A 23622-nucleotide genomic window follows, 5' to 3' on the forward strand; every position below is an offset into this window, starting at 1 on the left:
TGCGTGCACACACAAACACACATGGACTCATTCTATTAGAGCTTTTAGGATCTGTGGTTGTTTTTAACATTTTCAGAAATTAAACTTATAACATTCCTGCAAAGATTGTTTGATTCACTTCCTCGCAGAGTTGAAACCAAACCCCAGTGTGTTGTTCACTTTACAAGACTGCGGTAAGTTTTCTGAGGTGAGTTTCACTTTGCTTTCTGTATTAGTTACCTGCCCCTCAAATTGCTCTTTGTGCTTGGCGCCTCACAGTTTGGCGGGCAGCAACCTCCTTTGAAGAAGACCGCAGAGCCCACCTCACTGACAAAAGACAAAGGAGGAAAAACCCAACACCCAACCCCAACCAACCAATTTTCCCTTGCAACCGCTGCAATCGTGTCTGCCTGTCCCGCATCGGACTTGTCAGCCACAAACGAGCCTGCAGCTGACGTGGACATTACCCCCTCCATAAATCTTCGTCCGCGAAGCCAAGCCAAAGACTTCAGAGATTTACTTAAGTGCCAGCAGTGAGGAAAGTCATCTAATTTCTTGTGGTCCAGGCAATGAATGATCATCTTGAAGATTATTTTAAATAGTTTTTTTTGTGCCGGCTGGTAAACAAATGAATTTTGCTTTTAAGAAATCATTCCATGTCTGTAGAGGAGGTGAGATAATCTATCTAGTTACTTTATATTTTAATGCACGGTGATCTTATTGCAAACACTGGGCAGTCACCATATCAGCCACAGGAGGCAAAAGCAGAAAAATAAAAGGAGCTTAACTTGTTTGATGATGAGTTTTATTACCAGAAACCCTTCTTTTCACTGGCTCCAAGATTCATTTCACTCAGAAGTGCTTTGACCAAATCCTGGAATGTTGTACGTTGGCAGAGTGGTTGGTGAGGCTGGTTAACAAAAAACAGGATCCAAGAGGCTTTTTTCTGCTTTTCTTATTATCGATCTGCTTGGTGATGGATTTCCCTGAGTAAATCTTTCATTGCTTTTCCTGGACGATCTATTCATCACAAAATACTTCATACAATGAGAAGGATTCTTCTGTATGCAGTCCCACTGGCTGTCTCTAATATTCATGCAGCCAAAGAGCACGTACAGAGACCAAGTAGTACCAAGTAGGGCAGCATGACAGTGCTCATGTGGGGTTCATTCAGGAACCTGATAGCTTCAGGGGAAGAAACTGCCTTAAACCTGTTGGGTGCACACTTGCACACTGTCGAGGTGCAACACAAAGCAGCCACTCACACTCAGCTCAAGAAATCCAGGTTCAATCCTGACCTTGGGTGGTGGGGAGGGGGGTTGCCTTTGTGGAATCTGTATATTCTTCCTGTAAAGAAGTGTCGGTATTTAAAGTGAAAAGCAACCGTCTCGGATCATTTCAGCTTGAGTTTTGTGGGTAGATCACAATGTTTTTGTGATTGGTTTGGCTAACTTTTATTTTGACCCAAAGACAAAAATCTGACAATGGCTTAACAAGGTCATGTGGATTTATGTTATGCTGGGTTTGAGGAGGTTCAGTGAATTATTTGCTTGCAATGTGATTATAACAGGAAACCCCATGACATTTGCACTTCCTGGTTTTGGACACACCAGATCCTAACCTCCATAAAGTTCTCAGCCACCTCTAGTTTTATGCATATGTTTTAAACATGTGCTTTTTGGCAACATTCCTCCCTTGCAAGAATGCATAGGATACAATCAGGAACTCATGACAACCCATCAACCCAGAAAAAAAAACTTCTTCATTACAATTTACGAGGATGTGACCAGGTCACGGGGGCCTGAATTGTAGGGAGACATTGAGCAGGCTGGAGCTTTATTCCTTGGAGCACAGGAGGATGAGGGGTGATCTCAAAGAGGTGGACAAGATCATGAGAGGAGCAGATTTGGTGAATGCACCCTATTGCCCAGAGTAGGGGAATCAGTAACCAAGCGAGACAGGCTTACAGAAAGGGGTGGAGAGATTTAACAGGAACTTGAGGGGAACCTTTTATACCCAGATGGTGGTGGGTGTATGAAATCGGCTGCTAGAGGCAGTGTTGAGGCAAGTTCTATTGGAATGTTTAAATTTTAAATTTAGGTGTAGAGCATGGTTACAGGCCCTTGCCCATGTACCCGTGCCACACAAATACACCCAATTAACCTATAAACCCCATATATTCTGAAGGGTGCAGAGACATGGGTAAAATATACAGACAGTGCCGGATTAAAATCTGGGTCACTGGCTCTGTAGTAGTAGTAGGCATCGGAATACAATGGTAGCACCATGGATGGTCAGTTGGCTTTAGAGCAGCATCTGGAATGGATCATAAGGCCCATTCTGGTGTGACAGTCCCTGCCACACTTGCTGCAGATGAAGTCAGAATGATGGGTTATGGCCAACTGGCTCTGTCATCTCTGCTTCCTCTGTGTCCTCTTGTCCTCCGGCTGGCATGTCTGCTTTTCCTCACCGCTCTTCACGCCCTTTCTGACAGCGCTTCTCCAGGTCATCAGCTCTGTAATAACATTACATTTAAGAAATAAAATTGAACAGAAACACAGATAGGATAGATTTAGAGATAGGCTTACGGGCAAAATGCAGGCAGGTGGGAGGAGTGTGGGTGGGACATTTTGGTTGGCGTGGGCAAGTTGGGGCAAAAGGCCTTTTCCCACGTTGGGCGACTCCATGACTCTCATGCACATACTCTGAAAGTAAACAATAAAAAAAAATCCAAGTTGCAATTTTGTGCTTCCAATGAGTATCCTCTGCAACTCAACTTTACACCCAGAGTAATTAGGCTAATGTTGTCACTCAGTATACTTAATAGTTATTAACATTGTAATGGAGTACTGGGATTGATGCCAATCTTTGAACGTCATCACTATAAAATGTTGCTGGAATTGAAAAAACTTCTGGAGTATACTCTTCATGTGAAAACTGACACCTTTGTTTTTCGAATTTTCTTGTACAAACTGGTGGTCTCTCATAAGAACCAATTTATAATTAACTCTCTGATACCCTTTGTAATTCCCTCCTCCCAACATATTGTTTTTTTTTTTGGAAATCCTTACCACAAGAAAGAGATCTGATTACCGGCACTTTCTACTTAGACCATAAGATAGAGGAAGTAGGCCATTCAGCCCATCGAGTCCACTCCACCATTCAATCATGAGCTGATCCATTTTCCCACTCAGCCCCACTCGCCCCTGCCTTCTCCCCATAACCTTTGATGCCCTGACTATTCAGCTAGCTATTCATCTCTGCCCTAAATGCATCCAAAGACTCAGGCTCCACAGCTGCCTGAGGTTCACCACTCTCTGGATAAAGAAATCCTCTGCATCTCTGATTGAAATGGGTGCCCTTCAATCCTGAAGTGGTGCCCTCTTGTCCTTGACTCCCTTACATAGGAAACTTTTGCCTTATCTACTGTGTCCAAGCTTTTCAACATTCAAAATGCTTCTACAAGGTCTTCCCTCATTCTTCTGAACTCCAAAGGGCCATCAAACATTCTTCTTATGCTAATCCCTTCATTACGGGAATCAATCTGGAAATACTTTTCTAAACTCTCTGCAATGCCATGTTAAATGAACGTAAAACTGTACCCTGTATTCCAAATGCCTTATAAAGTGTCAACAGCACATCCCTGCTCTTATATCCTTTAGATATAAATTCCAACATTCCCTTCTTCACCACCAACTCAACCTAGAGGTTATCTTTGGAGAATCCTGATCCAAAATCCTTTGGCACCTCCAAATTTTGAATTTTCTTCCAATCCAAATAAGAGTCTGCTCTTTTATTCTTATTTCTCTCTGGTCACCCCCTCAGCCTCTGATGCTCCAGAGAAAACAATCCCAGGCTGTCCGATCTGTCACCAATACTAATGTTCTCCATTCCATGAAATCCTGTTTAATCTCCTCTGCACTCTCTCCAACACAGCCACACCCTTCCTACAGCATAGCAACTAGAACTGCACTCAATATGTCCTCTTCGTCCGGTCTATCTTCCTTCTCCATTCTCCGCCCTGATGCTGGGCCCTGACCCCAGACCTCAATTCCATCACCCACCACTACCACCCTCATACGACACTGCTCAACCCACCCTTCCAACAGGGATGGCAGTTAGCATAGCTGTTAGCGCAACACTGTTACAGTGCCAGCGACCGGGGTATGACCAGGGTTCAAATCTGGCGCTGTCTGTAAGGAGTTTGTATGTTCTCCCTGTGCCTTCTTGGGTTTCCTCTGGATGCTCTGGTTTCCTCCCACCTTTTTTTTTTGAATACTTTATTTAAAATTTTGAATATATAATGAATAATCCCCCTGTTCCCCCCTCCTCCAACCCCCATAACCCACCCACATCCCACCCCCAAAGAACCCCCATAAAAAGAAGGAAAATGGAGATTTAACATCTTTGGCTTGGCTTCGTGGATGAAGATTTATGGAGGGGTAATGTCCACGTCAGCTGTAGGCTCGTTTGTGGCTGACAAGTCTGATGTGGGACAGGCAGACACGGTTGCAGCGGTTGCAGGGGAAAATTGGTTGGTTGGGGTTGGGTGTTGGGTTTTTCCTCCTTTGTCTTTTGTCAGTGAGGTGGGCTCTGCGGTCTTCTTCAAAGGAGGTTGCTGCCCGCCGAACTGTGAGGCGCCAAGATGCATGGTTTGAGGCGATATCAGCCCACTGGCGGTGGTCAATGTGGCAGGCACCAAGAGATTTCTTTAGGCAGTCCTTGTACCTCTTCTTTGGTGCACCTCTGTCACGGTGGCCACTGGCGAGCTCGCCATATAACACGATCTTGGGAAGGCGATGGACCTCCATCCTGGAGACGTGACCCACCCAGCGCAGCTGGATCTTCAGCAGCATGGACTCGATGCTGTCGGCCTCTGCCATCTCGAGTACTTCGATGTTAGGGATGAAGTCGCTCCAATGAATGTTGAGGATGGAGCGGAGACAACGCTGGTGGAAGCGTTCTAGGAGCCGTAGGTGATGCCGGTAGAGGACCCATGATTCGGAGCCGAACAGGAGTGTGGGTATGACAACGGCTCTATATACGCTAATCTTTGTGAGGTTTTTCAGTTGGTTGTTTTTCCAGACTCTTTTGTGTAGTCTTCCAAAGGCGCTATTTGCCTTGGCGAGTCTGTTGTCTATCTCATTGTCGATCCTTGCATCCGATGAAATGGTGCATCCGAGATAGGTAAACTGGTTGAACGTTTTGAGTTTTGTTTGCCCGATGGAGATGTTGGGGGGCTGGTAGTCATGGTGGGGAGCTGGCTGATGGAGGACCTCAGATTTCTTCAGGCTGACTTCCAGGCCAAACATTTTGGCAGTTTCCACAAAACAGGACGTCAAGCGCTGAAGAGCTGGCTCTGAATCAAAAATACAGTAAATCACCATGGATCAAAGCAACACCACCACAACGAGCTTCAGGAAATTCAAAATTTTATGCCCATATAGACTGAATAAGGGCTCCACACTTTAGAAACAAAAAGATAATTATCACGTAAATTATACATTATATTTTCCAAATGAATACATGACCTCACTTCCATTTGCCACCTCTGCAAACCCAAATCAATCTCATTTTTCCAAGTAATAGCTATAAATTTCCCTGCAACCACCAGCGCCAACCTTAAAAACGCAATTTGATACTTAGTCAACCTCAAAATCAAACTCAACCTTTTAACATTACCCAAGGTTGGATCTATTAGTAATTAAATCTTTAAAACTTCTCCCACATTTTAAAATGAACCAGGGTTGTAGATTAATTGGGTGTAATTGGGCAGCATGGACTCGTGGACTGAAAGGGTCTGTTACTGTGCTGCATGTCTAAATGTAAAAAAAATAAACATTTAAATATATAAAAAATTTAAAATTTAATAAATTAAAAATATCGCTCCAGAATCCATCATCTGAACTCTGCTCTGTCTGCAGTCTAACATTTGTAAAGTTACAGCATAATGCCCCAATTTTCATATTGACAGCTCAACCTGGAATGACAGCCTAGCCATCCATCTTCATTTGTCAATCTGTTCGTGTCGTTGTTTAACGGTAACAATGGCTTTGTGATCCAAAGTCCCTTAGTTCATCAAGATTCCCTTGCGCCCTATGCTTACCATACAAGTCCTACCTCAAGTTGACTTCCCAAAATGCATCACCGCACACTCGTCAGGATTAAATTCCATCTGCCAATGTTCCTGCTTCTTTCTACAGTGGAGAAGAAATGATAGGATTAATGATGGTTTGGAAAGGACTTGGATGGCCACGAGGTGTAAGATTCTGTTGCCTAATGAATGCCAAGGGGTGTAAATAAAGTGACAATGCTCAATATTGCAGTAAAGCTTTGCTGGATAGACTAAACGCCCAGTACAGAATCACAACAGTCATTTATGAGGTGTGTTCGGTTGGCCTGACAGCTTTGTATGCTGTATTACTAATCACTGACAATCTAATTTAAACTTGAGTTATTAGAGGGGAAGCAAGTGGGGCTGAGTGGGTGGAAGGTGGGAGAGTGAGAGCATAGTCTCCTATTCACCAGCAGCTGTGACCATGTTTGTCATTTATTAAATGCAACTGAGCTAAAGGGAATGGTTAGCAAGGAAATATCAAGATTGGCAATTAGGCAAAGTTAGGAGAACAAATTGTTTGCTGTCACAGCCTGTAACCATTGTGAATTTTAATTTAAAATTGATTTACAAAATAATTAAAGATGCATGAAAGTGCAGAGATCTCTGATGTATGGCTGGATGTTTTATACTGAGCAGAATTGCAAGGAATATATTCAATCAATAATGCATCATAATATATTCTAAACGAATGAAGATTACGCCCCTTAACTCTTCTCTATCCAATGATGTTCTTGGACATTTTTCTTCAGTTCAGAATGACTCACTGCCCAAGATGGTGGCAGCAGATGTTTTCACGAAATTTAAGAGGCATCTGGATAAGTACTTGAATTATTACAGCAGTCAGGAGCAGGTCAAGCGTTGATGAATGTGGGGACTATAGGTAGACTCTTGATGGGCCATGAGAGCTGATCCTATGACATAGGACTTTGTGACTCTAAAGTCTACATCAACCATTAGCTATGACTTCCTGCTCAACGTTTATGGGCTCCCTCCCCTATGTTGCAGTCATTTAGTTGGTTGCTTCCATATTTCTCTCTTACCAACGGGCATTAAAAAAATTATGATTTCAGCCCTTGGCCCTCTTTAAACATGCTGTGGCCCCTTTGAAAATGGCGGCTCTAAATTCTTGGCAAAATAATAACATGAAATAGGCCAACCTCAAAAGTGGTACACCCCACAGTTAATTGCAAAGTATTAGATTGGCCTTTCTCATTGTAATTTTAGTTCTGGTTCAACCCAATTACAGCTAATTTTTACGATCCCTTGATTTTGGACTCCAACCATCCTGAGGTATGGGAAGCTCAGTGATTAGCAATGGCAATAAGGGAAGAGGATGGAAATTAATGATGTGTTTGGCTGGTGAGTCATTGCAATCTGGAATGTGTTGCCTGGGTGGTGGTAGAATCAGAATCCATAACATTTGGGAAGAACCTCGATTCCTCTTTTAGCAGGGAATTATTACAGAGAAAGATCCAGAGGTGTGGGATCATTACTTGATCCTTTCAAGAGCTGATGGAGCATTCGGTGTCTTTGGCCACCTGCCCCAAATGTGTGAAACCAGAAACGGACCTGGAATGTCCCATTAATGCATCATTATCTCCTCACAGTTGAGGAAAGGCAGAGACGTGTGTCCATATCTAACATCCATTTTTAAAACTCAGCTCATCTGAAGTTAACCAAAGTGAATTATGAACCTGTGCCTCTTAGCCCAGAGCGAGAAAAACAAAAGGGAACTTTAGCTTTTCTGTACCTCAGTTAATTGATGCCATTGCAAGGTAACTGAACCCTGTAGGCAGTGGTGGGAAGGGGGAAGCAATCTCCTTGGTCTACAATGGTTTTCAAACTTTTTCTTTCCACTCACATTACCACTTTAAGTATTCCCTGTGCTCTGTGATTAGTAAGGGATTGCTTAAGGTGGTATGTGGGTGGAAAGAAAAGGTTTGAAAACCACTGTTGTAATTGTACTTCATTCACTCGATATGTGCATGGTTTCATAATTCCAAAGGAAATAGGGCAATGACAGTTTTTCTCATGCAAATTATTTCAGTAACAATTGGGTCTAGCGCAGTGGTTCTCCACCTTCCCTTTCCACTCATAGACCACCTTAAGCAATCCCTTACTAATTATAGAACACCAGTTGCATAGGGATTACTTAAGCTGGTCTGTGGGTGGGAAAGGAAGGTGGAGAACCACTGCTCTAGACCCAACTGTTACTGAAATATTTTGCCTGAGAAAAATTGCCATTGGCTCATGGGGTTATGACACTGTGTACATAACGAGTTTGAAAAAAAGTTGGAAAACCACTGGTTTAAACCAATTCAATTCAAAGGTCAGAGAAAGGGTGGCGAAAGAATGTATAGCATGGAGGCACACATCAGGTAATTCATACCTTTCATGAACAAACAGGCCTGTTTCATTTGCTATGGTCCATTTGATGTGAGCTTTTCCAGTGAAGGAACTGAACAGTTATTTATATCGGAAATGAGAAATACAATTCAGGCAAGTAGATTAGTTGAGATGGGCATCATGTTTGGTGTGGAAAATGCATATTTCTGTGCTGAACATTTCTATGATTCAAAGGCAAAGACATCTTGAAATAAATGTTAAAATTAAAATTTAGACATATAGCATGGTAATGGACCTTTTAGCCCACAAGCCCGTGCCACTTAATTGCACCCAATTAACCTACCACCTCTGTAATTTTGAAGGGTTGGAGGAAACTGGAGTACCTGGAGATGCTCTTAGTGCACCTAATGCAGACCTACCCCACACGAATACAAGCTAGGCATTCCTCCACGTTGATTATCGCCAGGTTGGATTTAAGCTGTGACCGAAGGGATCATAAAAGAATTTTTTAAAATCTCCCTTTGTTTCAAACTGGTAATTTTACCTCTCAAATGTGTAGATCTATACCTGGAGAATATAGTGGTATGAAGTTTTCTATTTAACATTCACAATAGTCAAATTTAGGGCTTGCTATTAGCTTTTGCTTTTATGTAATAATATAAACTAACAAATATGCTATATTCCCACACTTAGAACACAGAACATTACAGTAAAGAATAAGCCTTTTGACCCATGATGATGTGTTCACTCATATATACCTATAATGTGGGATGGTGGAAGAGGAAGTGAGATGGTGGAGGGGGGGGGAAGAGAGAGAGAGAGAGAGAGAGAGAGAGAGAGAGAGAGAGAGAGAGAGAATGTAGGATGGTGGAGGAGAGAAAGAACATGGGACTATAGAGGAGAGAGAAAAGGTGGGATGGTGGAGGAAGAGAATGCAGAACAGTGGAAGAGAGAAATAATGTGGGATTGGGAGGAGAGAGAATGTGAGACAGTAGTGGAGAGAGAGAGAGTGTGGGATGGTGGTGGAGCGAGAGTGAATTTGGGATGATAGAGAGAGATTTTGTGGGACAGTGAGTTAAAGAGTGTGTGTGATGGTGGAGAAAGAGTATGTGGGGATGGTGGTGCAGAGAGAGAGAGAGAGAGAGAAAGAATGTAGGAGAGTGGGGGAAAGGTAGACCAGGTGTTGGCAGAAAGAGAGAGGGTGGGATGCTAGTGGAGTGAGAGTGAATGTGGGATGGTGGAGAGAGAAAGAGGACATTGGACAATGAGGGAAAGAGAGAAAATGAGAAATAGTAGTGGAGGGAGGAGTGTGTGATGGTGGAAAGAGAGAGAGAATGTCTGAGATGAGGACCCAATGGCAGTACACTGGGTCAGCACGAGCTCAGAATCATGACTTTATAGACCTGCTTTGGGTTTTGTTGTGACATAGTTAATCTGTAATATTATTTCTTGGCATTTCCCACCACCAATGTGGTATTTGATGTACTTGATGGCTGATTTTTGTGGTCCAGACTCTGTTCTAACATCAGAAACAAGCCGGTCAATTCGTGGGAAATAGTTAACCAATAGTGATCAGATCGCCACATTTATTATATTGTTTGTTTGATAGGGTTTGACCAAATCGCCAGCTCTGTCTCCCATTTGAGCTCCGCTCTTTAACATCTACCTGATAGGGCTCAAGATTTCACCTAGCATAGTCCCTCTGCCTTTCCTTCCTAAAGTCCACAACGTGCTTTGTGGTCTTGTTGTCATTAAGAGGAAGATCGTTCTGGCCCCAATACCACATTCTTGTACTCCATCCGCTGTCCCGTTATTCAGCCAACAATGGTGGTGTCAGCAAAGTGATAGACTGCCTGCTATCCCAGCAGATCAACTCATCCAGCAGGAGGCAGTCATAAAGTGTTCAGGAAGGTGGAGGTGCGCGAGAGAATGAGATACAGAAAAGAAGGAGGGACTGAATAGCGGCCGTGGAAAAGAAAAGGTGATGGTGAGAGAGGAAGTATGCAATATTATGGAAGAGGGAGAGGAGAGAAGAACTAAATAAAGAGAGTGGATTAATTTGCCTGCTACAGAAGGATAGAATCAGAAAGTGTATGCAGAGACTTTGGGAGGGAAAGAAATGCAGAGGAAAAATAGATTGCAATGCAAAGAGAGGTGGAAGACTAACGCTTGTCAACTTGGATTGCAGGAAGCAAAGGGCCTTCATGTACTGCCACACAAGGAGAGGAATGTATTTTCCTCAGCAAATGTAATCTCTGTTTCACAGCACAAGAGCAAGTAAAGCTTTTCAGATCAATACTACGTGTAATAAAACACCAATTACTGTTTGAGGTACCCAGAGAACAGGGCCTCTAAACAGCGTTAACAGCAAGGCAGACAATCTTCCACCACCTGTCTATTTAAGAGCTTCATATATTAAAGCTGTTATGAAGCGTGTATATTTATTAAAGAATGATGGATGGTCGAAGGCATTTTTATTAAAGCAATAATGGTGAATGCCCTGAAGCATTATCTTGATTTAATAATGATTGAGAACTTGTGTGTTACTATAGGGGCTAAGTGCCTCATTATAATATTGTAGTAATATAATCACAAATAGTCCCCAAATTTTCATTCATTATGACTTTAATGTGAAGCCGGCGAGCATCACTGGGGGCACCAATGATTACCCCGGCATCTTCACTGCTCCAAATCCATCCGGACAGAGCCAGATGAACACTAAGGATAATAGTTGTGTTCCATTGCCAGGATAACATTAACCATTCACACAGCACGAGATGAGGAGTTGGAGCTTGGAAGTGAGCAACTAATGTGGGCGACGCACTGTCAGTAATCATAAAAAAGACTGGAGTTGTGAAACTGATCGCCTTTTATGAACCATCGACTGGAACAGCTGTCAACCTCATCGACTGGTCAAGGCAGAGTGGAATGGGGAGCATGCAAAGGGCTTTGGGTAGGATCGGTCTCAGGAGGCGTGTCCAGCTGGCAGCAGCCAACCATCACGCAACAGTGGTTTACCACAGTGGGTTAAATTGTTAAAAATTTTAAATGTTATTTGCAACACGATTCCAGCCATTTAAATCCATGAGTCTATTTACAGAGGAAATGAGGGGTAACCTCATAGAAGCATTTTGAATGCTGCAAAGGCCTGGACGGAGTATTTTTTTTAAGTTTAGGCATACAGCACAGTATCAGGCCCTTCCGGCCCACGAGCCCAATTACACCCAATTGACCTACATCCCCTTTAAGTTTTCGAGGGTGGGAGGAAACTGGGATGCCTGGAGGAAGCCCACATAGACACAGGGAAAACACAGGGAGAAGGAACAAACTCCTTACAGATACCATTGGATTCGAACCCTAGTCACTGACAATGTTACAGTGTTGTGCTAACTGATGTGTAGTTGTGGCAAAGTTGTTTCCCTTGGTAGAGGAGTCAAGATCAAGAGGGAAGAAATTCAGGATTGAAGGGTGCACAATTAAAAAAGAAATGTGGAGTAATTCCTTTAGCCAGAGAGTGGTGAACCTTTGGAATGTATTGCCACGAGCAGCTGTGGAGGCCAAGTCTTTGGGTGTTTAAGGCAGAAGTTGATAGGTATCTGAATAATGAGGGTATCAACATCATGGCGTAAGGTAGGGGAGTGGGACTAGGGAAAACTAGTTACAGCAGTTCACTGGCATCCTCTTTTTCCACTGAGAAGATCATTCATGAGCCTGATAATAGCAGAAAAGGTACCGTCCTTGAACCTGGAAATTGTGTTGTGAAGCTCACAAACCTTCTGCCCAATGGATGTGGGGAGAAGAGAGGGTGATTGGGGTGGGATGGGTCCTTTGATGAGAGGTTATAGGTGCTAATCTGACAATGTTATCACCCTCAAAATCCATCGAACTGAACTACCTCAAACATTTAGCCTCCTCTAACATTTTCCTCCCCTTCTTGGTCTTCCTCTAGCATCAGCTCCATGTCTCCTCCTTCCCTCCCCCCATACCCGCTCTACAAGCCCGCCACCCACAACTTCCTCCTTCCAACCCTCCCCCCACTCCTTTCCCTTCCTTCAATCTATCAGAATGTGTCCTTCTCAGCTTGCTCCACCTCCCCACACATCATATCTTCCCCCTCCAGCCTGGGTGCTTCCCCCCTCCTCCACCCTTTTAATTTGGGATCCGCCCACATCATCTCAGATGCAGGGTTTTTGGCCTGGAATGGGCAGGTGCCTGTTGTCTTGCACGGGCGCTGCCCAACCCTGCTGAGTTCCTCCGGCACTTTGTGCGTTGCTCCAACACCTGCTTACTTCAGATTTTTATCCAACCCCTCGCTAGCCCGCCACCCACAGCAGAGCTGTCTCTGCCAATGCTCTGACCTTTGACCTAAGGTGCAGTTTCTCTCTCAGAGCTACAAGGTAAAGATCAGTGGCTAAATAAAGCTCCCTATTCACATTCCCTTCAGTGAGCCCTGGGTCATCTCTGTACACTTGAGAATGACCGCAGCAAGCCAGAGATTCAATTATGAGCATGTCCATCAGCACTGAAACAGCCTGCACAGTTCGGTCGGTTGTTATGTGGGGTGGGCAGTGAAACAAAGGAACCATGAGGTGTATTATTGCAGAGAACCTTAACACTTCCACATGAGCTGTTGAAATAACTATCACTGACCTTAACGTGAACCTGAACAACAATATAAATACCATGTTCAGGATACAAATGATTTCTTGGAAGGAAACTACACCAGGTTATTAAGGTCAATTTTAAACAAATGTCACAGTGATCTCATTGGTTAAAAGTTATGAGCGCACATTAACCATTTTGATGGCAATGAAACGGCACAGGAGCTGGCCCCAATGGCTGTCCAGAGGGAAAATGCTGCCGATGTTGAAAGCCACAAGAGAATGTTAGAGAATAATCAGTAGGTGAGTGGAAAGGAAGCAGAGTGTCTTAGTGCAGCTAAATGCGTTGTAACACTAAGGCACATCCGCATTGACAGATTGAAGGGTTCTAGCCAACAACTAACCTTTCTTTATTCTCTTGCTGGTGCTGCTCGAATTGTTGACTTTGTCCAGCAGATTGCTTTCTTGCTCCAGATTCCAGCATCTGCAGTCTCTTGGAGTTTGAATCAACCCATTCTGAAAATAGGGGCAGGAGAAACACCCCAATTGACCTAAAAACCACCCCCCCCACACTCCCATCCCCACCGTAGGTTTTGGAGGGTGGAAGGAAACCAGAGCACCTGGAGGAAACCTAGGGGGACATGGGGAGAACATAAAAACTCCTTAATGACAGCATTGAATTTGAACCCGGATGGCTGGTGCTGGAGCAGCATTGCGCTAACCATGAATCAAACCGTGCTGCCCAGTGGATGAGGAGCAAATTGTGGATGCTTAGGTGTGGCATTATGAATCCAGCGGGTATGAGAGGAAAGGAAGAACACAAAAATGACCCCTCAGAATCTACAGTAGTGTCTGAAATAAACGGGAATGAGCATGAGTGATCGTGTGAGTCAATTCACACAGTGAATGTCTGGAAATGGTTCACAATGCCAATAAAACTTAATAGCAGTTTTGAGGGACTCAGCCCTGGGAAATGGGATAGGAGGAGATAAGCACAATGTTCGGCATAGACATGATGGGCTGAAGGGACCATTTCTGCGCTGTAACAATGTTATGACCCAATCAGACTACAAGTTACTGGAATGAAAGAAAGAGGATGTTCTCACTGAGATAGGTTCTGAAATGTGCACCAGGTAAGCAAATCTATTCACACCACAGTGAATGAAAGATGTTATGTTGACTGAAGTGGTCTGGTCTCAACCATCCAAGGAAACAGAGGGATACAAGGATAAAACAAAATGAATAGCAGTCCATGTTTATTTCAAAGAGTTGAAAGATAGACTTATCAGGAGCTTAAGTCCCACCAAATTACACCAGACACTTGCATATGCCCATCTGAGTGTGGTTAAGGAGAGCTGAGGAAATAAAAGCTTCACAGCTTGGTATGGAGTCTGGTCCTCCTAAGCCCCACCACACACACACACACACACACACACACACCCACCCACCCACCCACCCACCCACCCACACACCCACCCCAGTTATGTTCCCCCCACTGTGCAACAACACCCCCCCCCCACCCCTGTCCTTCCATCCCTCCATCAGGCAGAAGATATACAGGATGGAAAACAGTAACCTCCAGATTATTAGATTCTTGAATGAACCTCATCTTGGTGAGAGATGAAACACTGCATGGAATAACTGAACTATGCTTTCTCCTGGTAGCACTGTCCTGCACTTTTAAATGACTCTAACACTACACCCGCATTTCTGTTAGTAGACTTTCTCCTCTACTTAAGTATGGGTTAACAGGCCTGGATAACACACAAAGAAAAGCTTCTCTCTGTTTTTGGTAGGCGTGACACTAAGCAGTTTAATTAAATTCAATCTCCAGGGATACGTGCTCCTGGTGAAACATACTACATTATGTGAAATCTTTGCAAAAGTTTTAACTACAAAGGGAAAGTTGCTACAAATTATGGATCATTGTCTGTGCAATTAAGTTGATCTACTAATATAGCCACAAGCACAACAGAAGAAGATCTTTGAGTGTTAGTTGTGTTGTCATGCAACTGTGTAGCTCCAAAGCTCTAAGGAAGGAAATGTGCATTCTAACGGAAAAAAAAGTCATTTATCTTGCCTTAATGTAAATGCAAATGGATCGCAACCAGTTAAAGAGAAAGTGGAAATAAATGTAGAAGGTGAAACATCTTTACTGTGATGGAAATAATCAGTGAGAGTTTTCAAAGAGCACACTTTGATCATTGGGAGAAGGCAATCAATAATATTTCAGCATTCATTGATAGTCAATCAAAGTGAATCACGTTGGGTTGCGTGGCACTGCAGAGTGCATTGACAGAGAATTGAGATCTATTTTCTCCTGTCATGCTTCACCAAAGGAGTTTGTCTCAGGCAATGGTCCAAGCTATTGTTTCATCCAATTTAATCTGAGTGCGTAATGAAGTGAAATGGTATTAATCACAAGCTTATTTCACTGTATTATCCAACCCCAAATGTCGTTGCAAAAGAGAACAGTGGGAATTTATAAAGAAACACAGAAGAGCAAGTTTTACAAGGGTGCTGATCCATTTCACGAACTTCTCGCTCAATTGCATGACAATACCACATTTTTTACTGTCGGTTATGCTCCTGAGGACAGAGAAAACTCAAGATTCCTTTATTGCCACATAATAGTACAGTACGTGTAAAATTACACAAAATTGCCTTCTACCTGCTGTGAGGCAGGCAAAGAGTTGCCAGTAGTGTCACACAACACCCCTTAAAGTATGAGAGAGTACAATGAATCTCAGCTCAGTCAAACCTTGTGGGAAAGAGGAGTTGAGACAGAACAAAATTATGGCTTGAAAATGTAAACCTGAGGACCAACATGGACAGCCTTAAACCTAATGGTGTGACTAATTAATTTCACCAATTTTAGGTAACCTCTGCATCCATCTGATTCCACTGCTTCCATCTCTTCTTCACCTGCTATTTTCCTCTCCAACCTTTTTTTTCCATTCTTGCCCTCTTCCGGATGGTTTCTCCTTCTACTTGTTTTACATGATAGAGGAATTAGGGGATATGGGGAGAAGGCAGGTAGGTGGAGTTAGGTCATAAATTAGATCAGCCATGATCGTATTGAATGGCGGAGCAGGCTCGATGGGCCATTTTTGGCCTACTCCTGTTCCTACTTCCTATGTTCCTATTTGTCTCTCCACTTCTGACACCTTCTGTCTTAAGTCTATCACCTCTGGGCCACTCCCGAGCTTCTTCCCCCCTGTTCTATATTTATATAGATGAAGGGTTTCAACTAAAACATGGACTGATTATCTCTACCCACAGCCTGCTGAGTTCCTGCAGAAAATCTTTGTCTGCTCAAGGTTCCAGCATCTGCGGCTTTTGTGGTTCAAATGAAGACAGGTGATGCATCAATCCCTTAACTCCTGTGAGGAGCAGACAAGATAATATCCAAGAACTTGGTAGCAATGTTCAAAGTTCAGATTTGTTGTCAGAGTACATACATGACTTCACATACAACCCCAAGATTCTTTTAGCTGTGGGCTAGGTGAAATTTCTACTTATTAGTAGTGCAAACAAAATTGTACTCAAGGAAAGATACGTATATGAAAGAAAGAAATATAAACAAGGAAGGGCAAACGAACTTTGCAATGCAGAAAATAAATATTCAATAACAAATAACGTGCAAAGTAAGAGTCCTGATTGAGTTGTTGTTTAGACATCTAATGGTGGAGGGGTAGCAAATGTTCTTGAACTTGAGGTCATGTGTGCATTCTTAAAATTGATCCAGGGGAGACTGGAACAACATGATTCTGTTGAACTGAAAATTCCCTTCTTCCAGTAGTCCTGGAGTCGTATGGCATGGAAGCAGGCCCTTCAACCCATCATGTCCATTATGCCCTTCTCTACTAGTTCCATTTTCCTAAGCTCCAATGGCTGGGACTCAAAAATAATGCTCTTTTCAAAAAAAGGATGAGGTAATTAGGAGGCAAACAATGGTACGTACAGGAAGAGATGGAAGCTCGACAGTGGAATAATTGAGACTTCAGATGCTCGAATCTGGAGCAAAACAGCAAACAACTGGAGGTGCTCTGTGTCTTAACCATTGAGCAGCATTTGTGGGTGGAAAGGAATTGTTGACTTGTCAGGTTGAAACTTTGCATCATGTTTGATGACGAGTTTATTGTCATACACATTTTATGATGTACATATGCAGCAAAATTCTTACTTGCTGCAGCTGAACAGGTACTTTGTGAGAAAAAAATAACTACATAAAAACAGACAACAACCTACTTAAGACTGATTTAATTAAAAGGCAATAAATGTTAAAAAGATAAATACTAAATATTTGCAAAAAATGTGACAGAAATAGTGCAGCCCTTTTGTGGTTTCAGAGTGTCAAGGCTGCGTACTTAACTTCGTCAGGAATGGTGCCAGCCACCACTGATGACATAAGCAAGGCGATGCACGGGGGGTAATAACGCGCATGCGTGGGTGTGTTAAGCGTCAGGATGCGGGTGATGAATCTCAGATGCTGGAGGAGGAGAGTGTCAGGGTCACCCATGTGGCGGTGAGTCAATGAGAAAGTCAGAGAGGTTTAGCTGAGTGGTGTTTGGGGAGATGAAGAATGCAATGTTGTGTCTAGAGAAATAATAAAAAGAAAGTTGACCTCATGGTGTGGCTGAAAGAACTGAGTTAGCATATTGTTTATTTGTTTGTAAGCTGTGGTAAATCAGATCCGTTACAGAGCAATCAATGATCAGTCTAACAAGAAGAGGTTCAAGAGCCTGATCACTGCTGTAACAAAACAGTTCTTGAACCTGGAGGTGCTAGTCTTCAGGCTTCTGTACTCTCTGTCTGAAGGCAGCAGTGTGACCAGAGTGAAGGGGTCCTTTAAGGTTGAAGAAACAACACAAGGTCCGGCTGAGCTGTGGTGATATCAGAAACAGAGACAGGAGATGCCATTCCTTCCCTGCTCACCCACGGACACTGCTCGACTCCCTGAGTTCCTCCAGCAGTTTGCACTTATATGGTTATATGGTTAAGAACAGGCTGGCACTGAAGAAAGGGAACACTATGATGGGCCCCCTGCTGAGTTCCTCCAACAGATTGTTTGAAGCCTCTGCAGTCTGCAGTCCCAATGGGTCGGGCATCATCAGTGTGGAAGGAAGGGGGTAGGGTGTTCGAAAGGGGAAGAAATTGTCCTTTTCTCTTTCTCTTAGTCTGCTACCACATCATCCAACTGCATCTCCCAACTCAACCTCACCCTCTCCCCCATCCACTCCTGGTGTCCGCCATCACCACCTCTCCTCTGTCCATCTACTGAGCTGTCTCCCTCTCTGCTTTACAACAGCTATCGTCACTCTAGGGCCCTGATGCAGGGTCTCCACCTGAAACATTGACAATTCTTTTCCCTCTCCTCCACAAACGAATGCTGTTTAACCCACTGAGTTCTTCAATTTTGTTTTTTGTTCCAAATTCCTGTACCTCCAGTCCCTTGTGCCTCCAAGTTACCAAAGATCTTGACAAATTTCTTGCTATGTTCCCATTCATCAGGACCAGAGTCTGATCAATCTCAACTCTGATGCCAGGACCTGCATGGGGGAACATTTTCATCATTTTTTCTTTGAGTCACAGAACAGGTCCTTCAACCCAACTTTCTTACTGATCAAATGAAAAAAATTGACTAGTTCTATTTTCCCCATACTTGGTCCATAACCCTTTCTGATCTATTTATCTGTGCTAATGTCTTCCGTAAATTGTAATTGTACCCACTTCTATAACTTCCCCTGGCAGCTCATTCCAGATACAGACCACCCTCTGAATTTATATGTTGTGACTTAGGAATCCCTTTCACCTTGATCATGTGGCCTGAGGTGTGGTGACCGACTGCATCACGTACTGGTATGGCGACACCAATACACCTGTGTGGAAAGCTCTGCTAAAGGTAGTGGACCCAGCCTAGGACATCACACGCTGCCGTCGGAAAGCAGCAGTCATCATTCAAGATGCTCTGTTCTCGCTGCTGCCATCAGGATAGAGGTATTGGTGCCACAAGATTTGCACCGCCAGGTTCAGGAATAGCAGCTCCCCCTCCACCATCAGACTCCTCAACAATAAACTCAATCAGGGACTCATTTAAAGGGTTCTAAATTATGAACTTTATTTTTTTTCCTCTCTGTATTGCCCAGTCAGTTTGTTTACATGTTTATGTATCTTCTCGAGTATGGCTTTTTGCACTATGCATCCGTGATGTTTTGCCTTACCCACAGGAAAAATAATCTCAGGGCCATAGTGATGTGTATGTATATACCGACAATGAATGTTGAGGATGGAGTGGAGACAACGCTGGTGGAAGCGTGATCCAACTGCGCTGGGTAGGTCACATCTCCAGAATGGAGGACCATCGCCTTCCCAAGATTGTGTTATATGGCGAGCTCTCCACTGGCCACCGAGACAGAGGTGCACCAACTGCCTAAAGAAATCTCTTGGTGCCTGCCACATTGACCACCGCCAGTGGGCTGATATTGCCTCAAACCATGCATCTTGGCGCCTCACAGTTCGGCGGGCAGCAATCTCCTTTGAAGAAGACCGCAGAGCTCACCTCACTGACAAAAGACAAAGGAGGAAAAAACCAACACCCAATCCCAATCAACCAATTTTCCCTTGCAACCGCTGCAACCATGTCTGCCTGTCCTGCATCGGACTTGTCAGCCACAAACGAGCCTGCAGCCGACGTGGACATTACCCCTCCATAAATCTTCGTCTGTGAAGCCAAGCCAAAGAAGACACACCGACAATAAATCTGAACTTTGAAATACCAAAATCATTTATCCTGGGATGTGCCCCCAAGTTTTACTGAGCGGCAATATGGTCACCTTATTTTTGTACTCAATGCCCTGCCAATTCAAGGCACCTATTACCTCCTACCTGTGGGATTGTTCTCCTCTTTCTCCTCTCTCCCACCCCATTATTTTGTTCGGGCGGCTGCCTATAATTTTTTCGTCCCTTGATGAAGGGCTCAAGCCTGAGACATTGGTTCTGTATCTCTATCTTTGTTATATAAAGGACATTGTTTGACCTACTGAGTTTCTCCGGCGTTGTGCTTTTACTTCAACCACGGTGTCGGCCGACTTCCACGTTTTGGCTTCTTCACCACCCCACGGAAGTTTCTTCTCAATATTGCAGAGCCATGAAACTTTCAAGCTTCTTTGGTAGAATTACCTGAAGAATTCCTTTGCAAAATTCAAGAGTTACACAGACCAGAGTTTATTTCTTGACAATGAAAAATATAATATATATTCACAGAACAAAATTTAATCATTTTAAGTGAAATCTATTCATTGAAATCTTTTTTTTACTATTTATCTCAACAAAAAGATTGGAATTTTAAACTTCAAGTCTTCAATCAGTACATTCAGTTCCTAGGTTCAATCATTTATGTTGTAAATGAATTGATACACTTTCAGTTTAATTCTCTTTGGAGATTAAAGAGGTTATAAGAATAAGAATTTGAATCAAATGAATTGAATATTGTGTTTGGTCTCTGGATTCACAGATGAAGGGTTTGTGATATTGCGTCTGCAGGGTATTTTTTTCTCTGGCACATAGGTGACACAGAGCACTAGATTGTAATCAAGCCAAGTATCAAAGCAGAGCATGCACCTGAAACACTTGCATTTCTATAGCACTCTGTCAGCTTCAGGCACCCAGTACCAGCATCGTAATGTAGAAAAACCAGTCAATTTTCACAGATCCTACCTCTCACAAGTAGCTGTGACATAAATATCCATGGAGTGAACATTTGCAAGGATACCAGCTGAACCTTGCTTCTGAACTTGGGATCCATTGAATTCAATCCTGCAATTCCAAATTTAGGTCAAATTGACCTTAGTTGAACCTTGCATGAAGAAACATTTTATTTCAATCTAGGACAGAGAGAACATGCGCATGGTGTAAATATGTTGATAGGCCTTTAGATACTGCACAGCTCTGGAGCCTTAGAGCTGCACAGCATAGAAACAAGCCCTTCGGCCCAACTGATCCATGCTAGACAAGCTAGAAATGCCCAAAACAGTCAGGAGGTGAAGGAATGGATTAAGAATTTTATGTCATGATCATTAATGCAATGAATTGTTGCTGGTTCCCTGGTACATAAAATGCATTCATAACAATTTAAACACAATTAAGCAAAAATATGTAATAAATATTCACAATGGCCTACAGTGCAAAAGAGTGTTTTAATGCAAAGAGCTCTCTGATGTTTTTGAACCAGTAGACAGTTGAAACAAAGAGGATCAGGAGCCTGATCATGGTTAGAACTTGCCATGTGGTGCTGGATTTTAGGGCTTTAGTGTCTTCTGCCTGAAGGCAGAAATGAGAAGAAGTTGTGATGAGGCTAACCCTAACCCTAATGAAGGCTCTGTCCCTCAGGCTGTACTTCCTGCTCTTTGTGGCTATTGGTGTGCATTCTGGGGCCAGGTGTGTGAACAGTGGAGGGGGTTCTATGTTCAGGACAGACAGGCTGCAGTGTTGTTTCTTCATGAGGCGTAGTGGGGGGTGAGGCCCGTTGTGCACTATTGTAATGTTTTCTAACTGGCACTGAAAATCTAACCCCAATAGTACCGGGGCACAGAAGTGAGGGAGTACTAGTAATTTGAACCCTGGATTTCTAGAGTAACCCTGCAAAACTGTTTTACCTCAACTGCAAGGCTGCTGGCTGCTAACAGGATCTGGTGCTCACTCAGGCATGTGAGAGATGAGTAACACTGATCTAAAAGAAAAGTGAGGATTGTGAGAGATGAGTAAAACTGATATAAAAATATGAAGGTGAGGAAACTAGTAGTATAGATATATGTGTAATGAATAAAGCCAGTATGAATAGGATAAGAATAGATATTAGAATGTAGGAAGTAAAGTTAGTCTGAATAAGATAAGGGTCTTCTAGCCTTAGACAGAATTAGCAAGGTTCTGCATGTAAGAAGTTAGTCAGCCCTGAGAGTCAGGAAGGTGTGAATAAGGACAATGACATGATGGGACACCGACAGGATACCCCCTGGACCTCCAAGTTCACAGAAACAGCACGTAGGTAGATAGGATTGCCTAATGCCAAACTCATCCAGGAGGCAGAAGAATGCAAGGGGGAGGGTACTTCTATACTGAAATAAACTGTATAAAAGTTTGGTGAGCCCCAGTGTATGTGTGTATTCCCAGGGTAAGGGGAAGCACCCAACTTTGCATTGTTGTATAATAAATATACTTTGTTCTCAATTTTTGTCTCGAGCAATTTCTGTGAAGGTCTTCTGTTTCTAACAGGCATGTGGAGAGGGCAAGGCAGTTGACTAACCCCTGGTCAATAAAATTTTCAGTGCTTCCACTATCTATTAAGCAATTTACCCTCATCATTAATTTTGATGCACACAGTGGTTGCAGATAAATTATGTGGACTCGCCTGATTCATGCGTAGGGAAGCAAGTTTGGCGTGTCCTTCGTGTCCTTCCATCCGATAGTACTCGGCGTCATATTCATCCCCTGAAGACTGTGTCCTCTGCTCTGTAGCATTTGTCTGCTGCACATGGCATTCTTCTTCTGTTTGTCTGTGGAGAAAGAAGAGCTTTCCTGCCTCTCATTAGCATGAGAATGGGCCTTGGCTGTGGACTTGGGGTTTCTGCAGACTTTTGCATAATGCCCACGTTTTCCACAGTTGGAACAGACATTTTCTCTGGCAGGGCAGAGGGCTCTGGGGTGCTTTCTTTGTCCATAGAAAAAGCACTTGGGACCCTCAAGGTGCTGCTGCTGTGAATTCCTGTGAGGCAGCATACTTTTCTTTTCGTGGGTCTAGAGAGTCCAGCAGAGTGACGTTTGTCCCAGCCCCAGGGTTCTGTGAGTACTCCTCCAATTCTTTCCTGGTGCTTTCTAAACCTTCTGCAATAGTCTCTGCCTCATCTAGCCCCACCATTCCTTTCACCACCATTCGATGTCTCGTCTCAGTGGACCGTATGTCTGCAACCATTCTGTCCCTAATAAGGTCCTCCGCATACTCCTGAGCTGATACTGCTTTAAAGTTGCAGCCTCTCGCCAGATGTTTCAGAGAGAGTATAAAGTCTCTGGCAGACTCCCCTACTTGTTGTGACCTGGTCATGAGTCTGTACCAGGAGTGGAGTTCGCTATGCCCCTCACTGTAATGCCTCTGTAAAGTGCTCATTGCCTCTTGGTAGAACCTGGCATCCTGTATAAGGGAGTAAGGGTGGACTCCCAGCTGGGCTAACAGCAGCATTAATAGCTCTTTATCCAATGCCTCAGCACCCTCCACGTAATTCAGAAAGCATCTCTGCCAACGGCTGAAGTGTGTGCCATTTCCGGGATTTCTGGAGTCGAGCACCAGCCTGTCTGGTGGCAACACATGGCTAAACCGCAGTCTCTGGTCCCTTAGGTGTAGCAAGAGTGGACCCTTGGATACTGGGAGCTGCTGGTAGAGCCTCTGTGGGCCTTGTGTCTGCTGGAGGAGTAACCTGGGTGCTTGGGGCTGTTGGCTGAGTCTCTGGCTTTGGGACATTTGCAGCTGGCTTAGGGGGGATCCCAGCAGTAGTGTCAGGTCTCCGTGGCACTGGGGAAACTGCT

At 43.6% G+C, this 23622-nt stretch overlaps 1 long non-coding RNA gene across 1 annotated transcript; it reads right to left on the minus strand.

Moving 5' to 3' along the window:
* Positions 1 to 819: 819 nt before the first annotated feature.
* LOC138742809 (uncharacterized) lies at positions 820 to 20919 on the minus strand. Its single transcript, XR_011344416.1, has 4 exons — positions 20764 to 20919; positions 20088 to 20237; positions 6100 to 6176; positions 820 to 2494 (listed from the first exon to the last, which is right to left on the minus strand). It is a non-coding gene; the product is annotated as an uncharacterized lncRNA (long non-coding RNA).
* Between the last annotated feature and the right edge of the window lie 2703 nt (positions 20920 to 23622).

Source organism: Narcine bancroftii, chromosome 9 (genome assembly GCF_036971445.1).
Source record: "Narcine bancroftii isolate sNarBan1 chromosome 9, sNarBan1.hap1, whole genome shotgun sequence".
Classification (NCBI taxonomy): Eukaryota; Metazoa; Chordata; class Chondrichthyes; order Torpediniformes; family Narcinidae; genus Narcine; species Narcine bancroftii.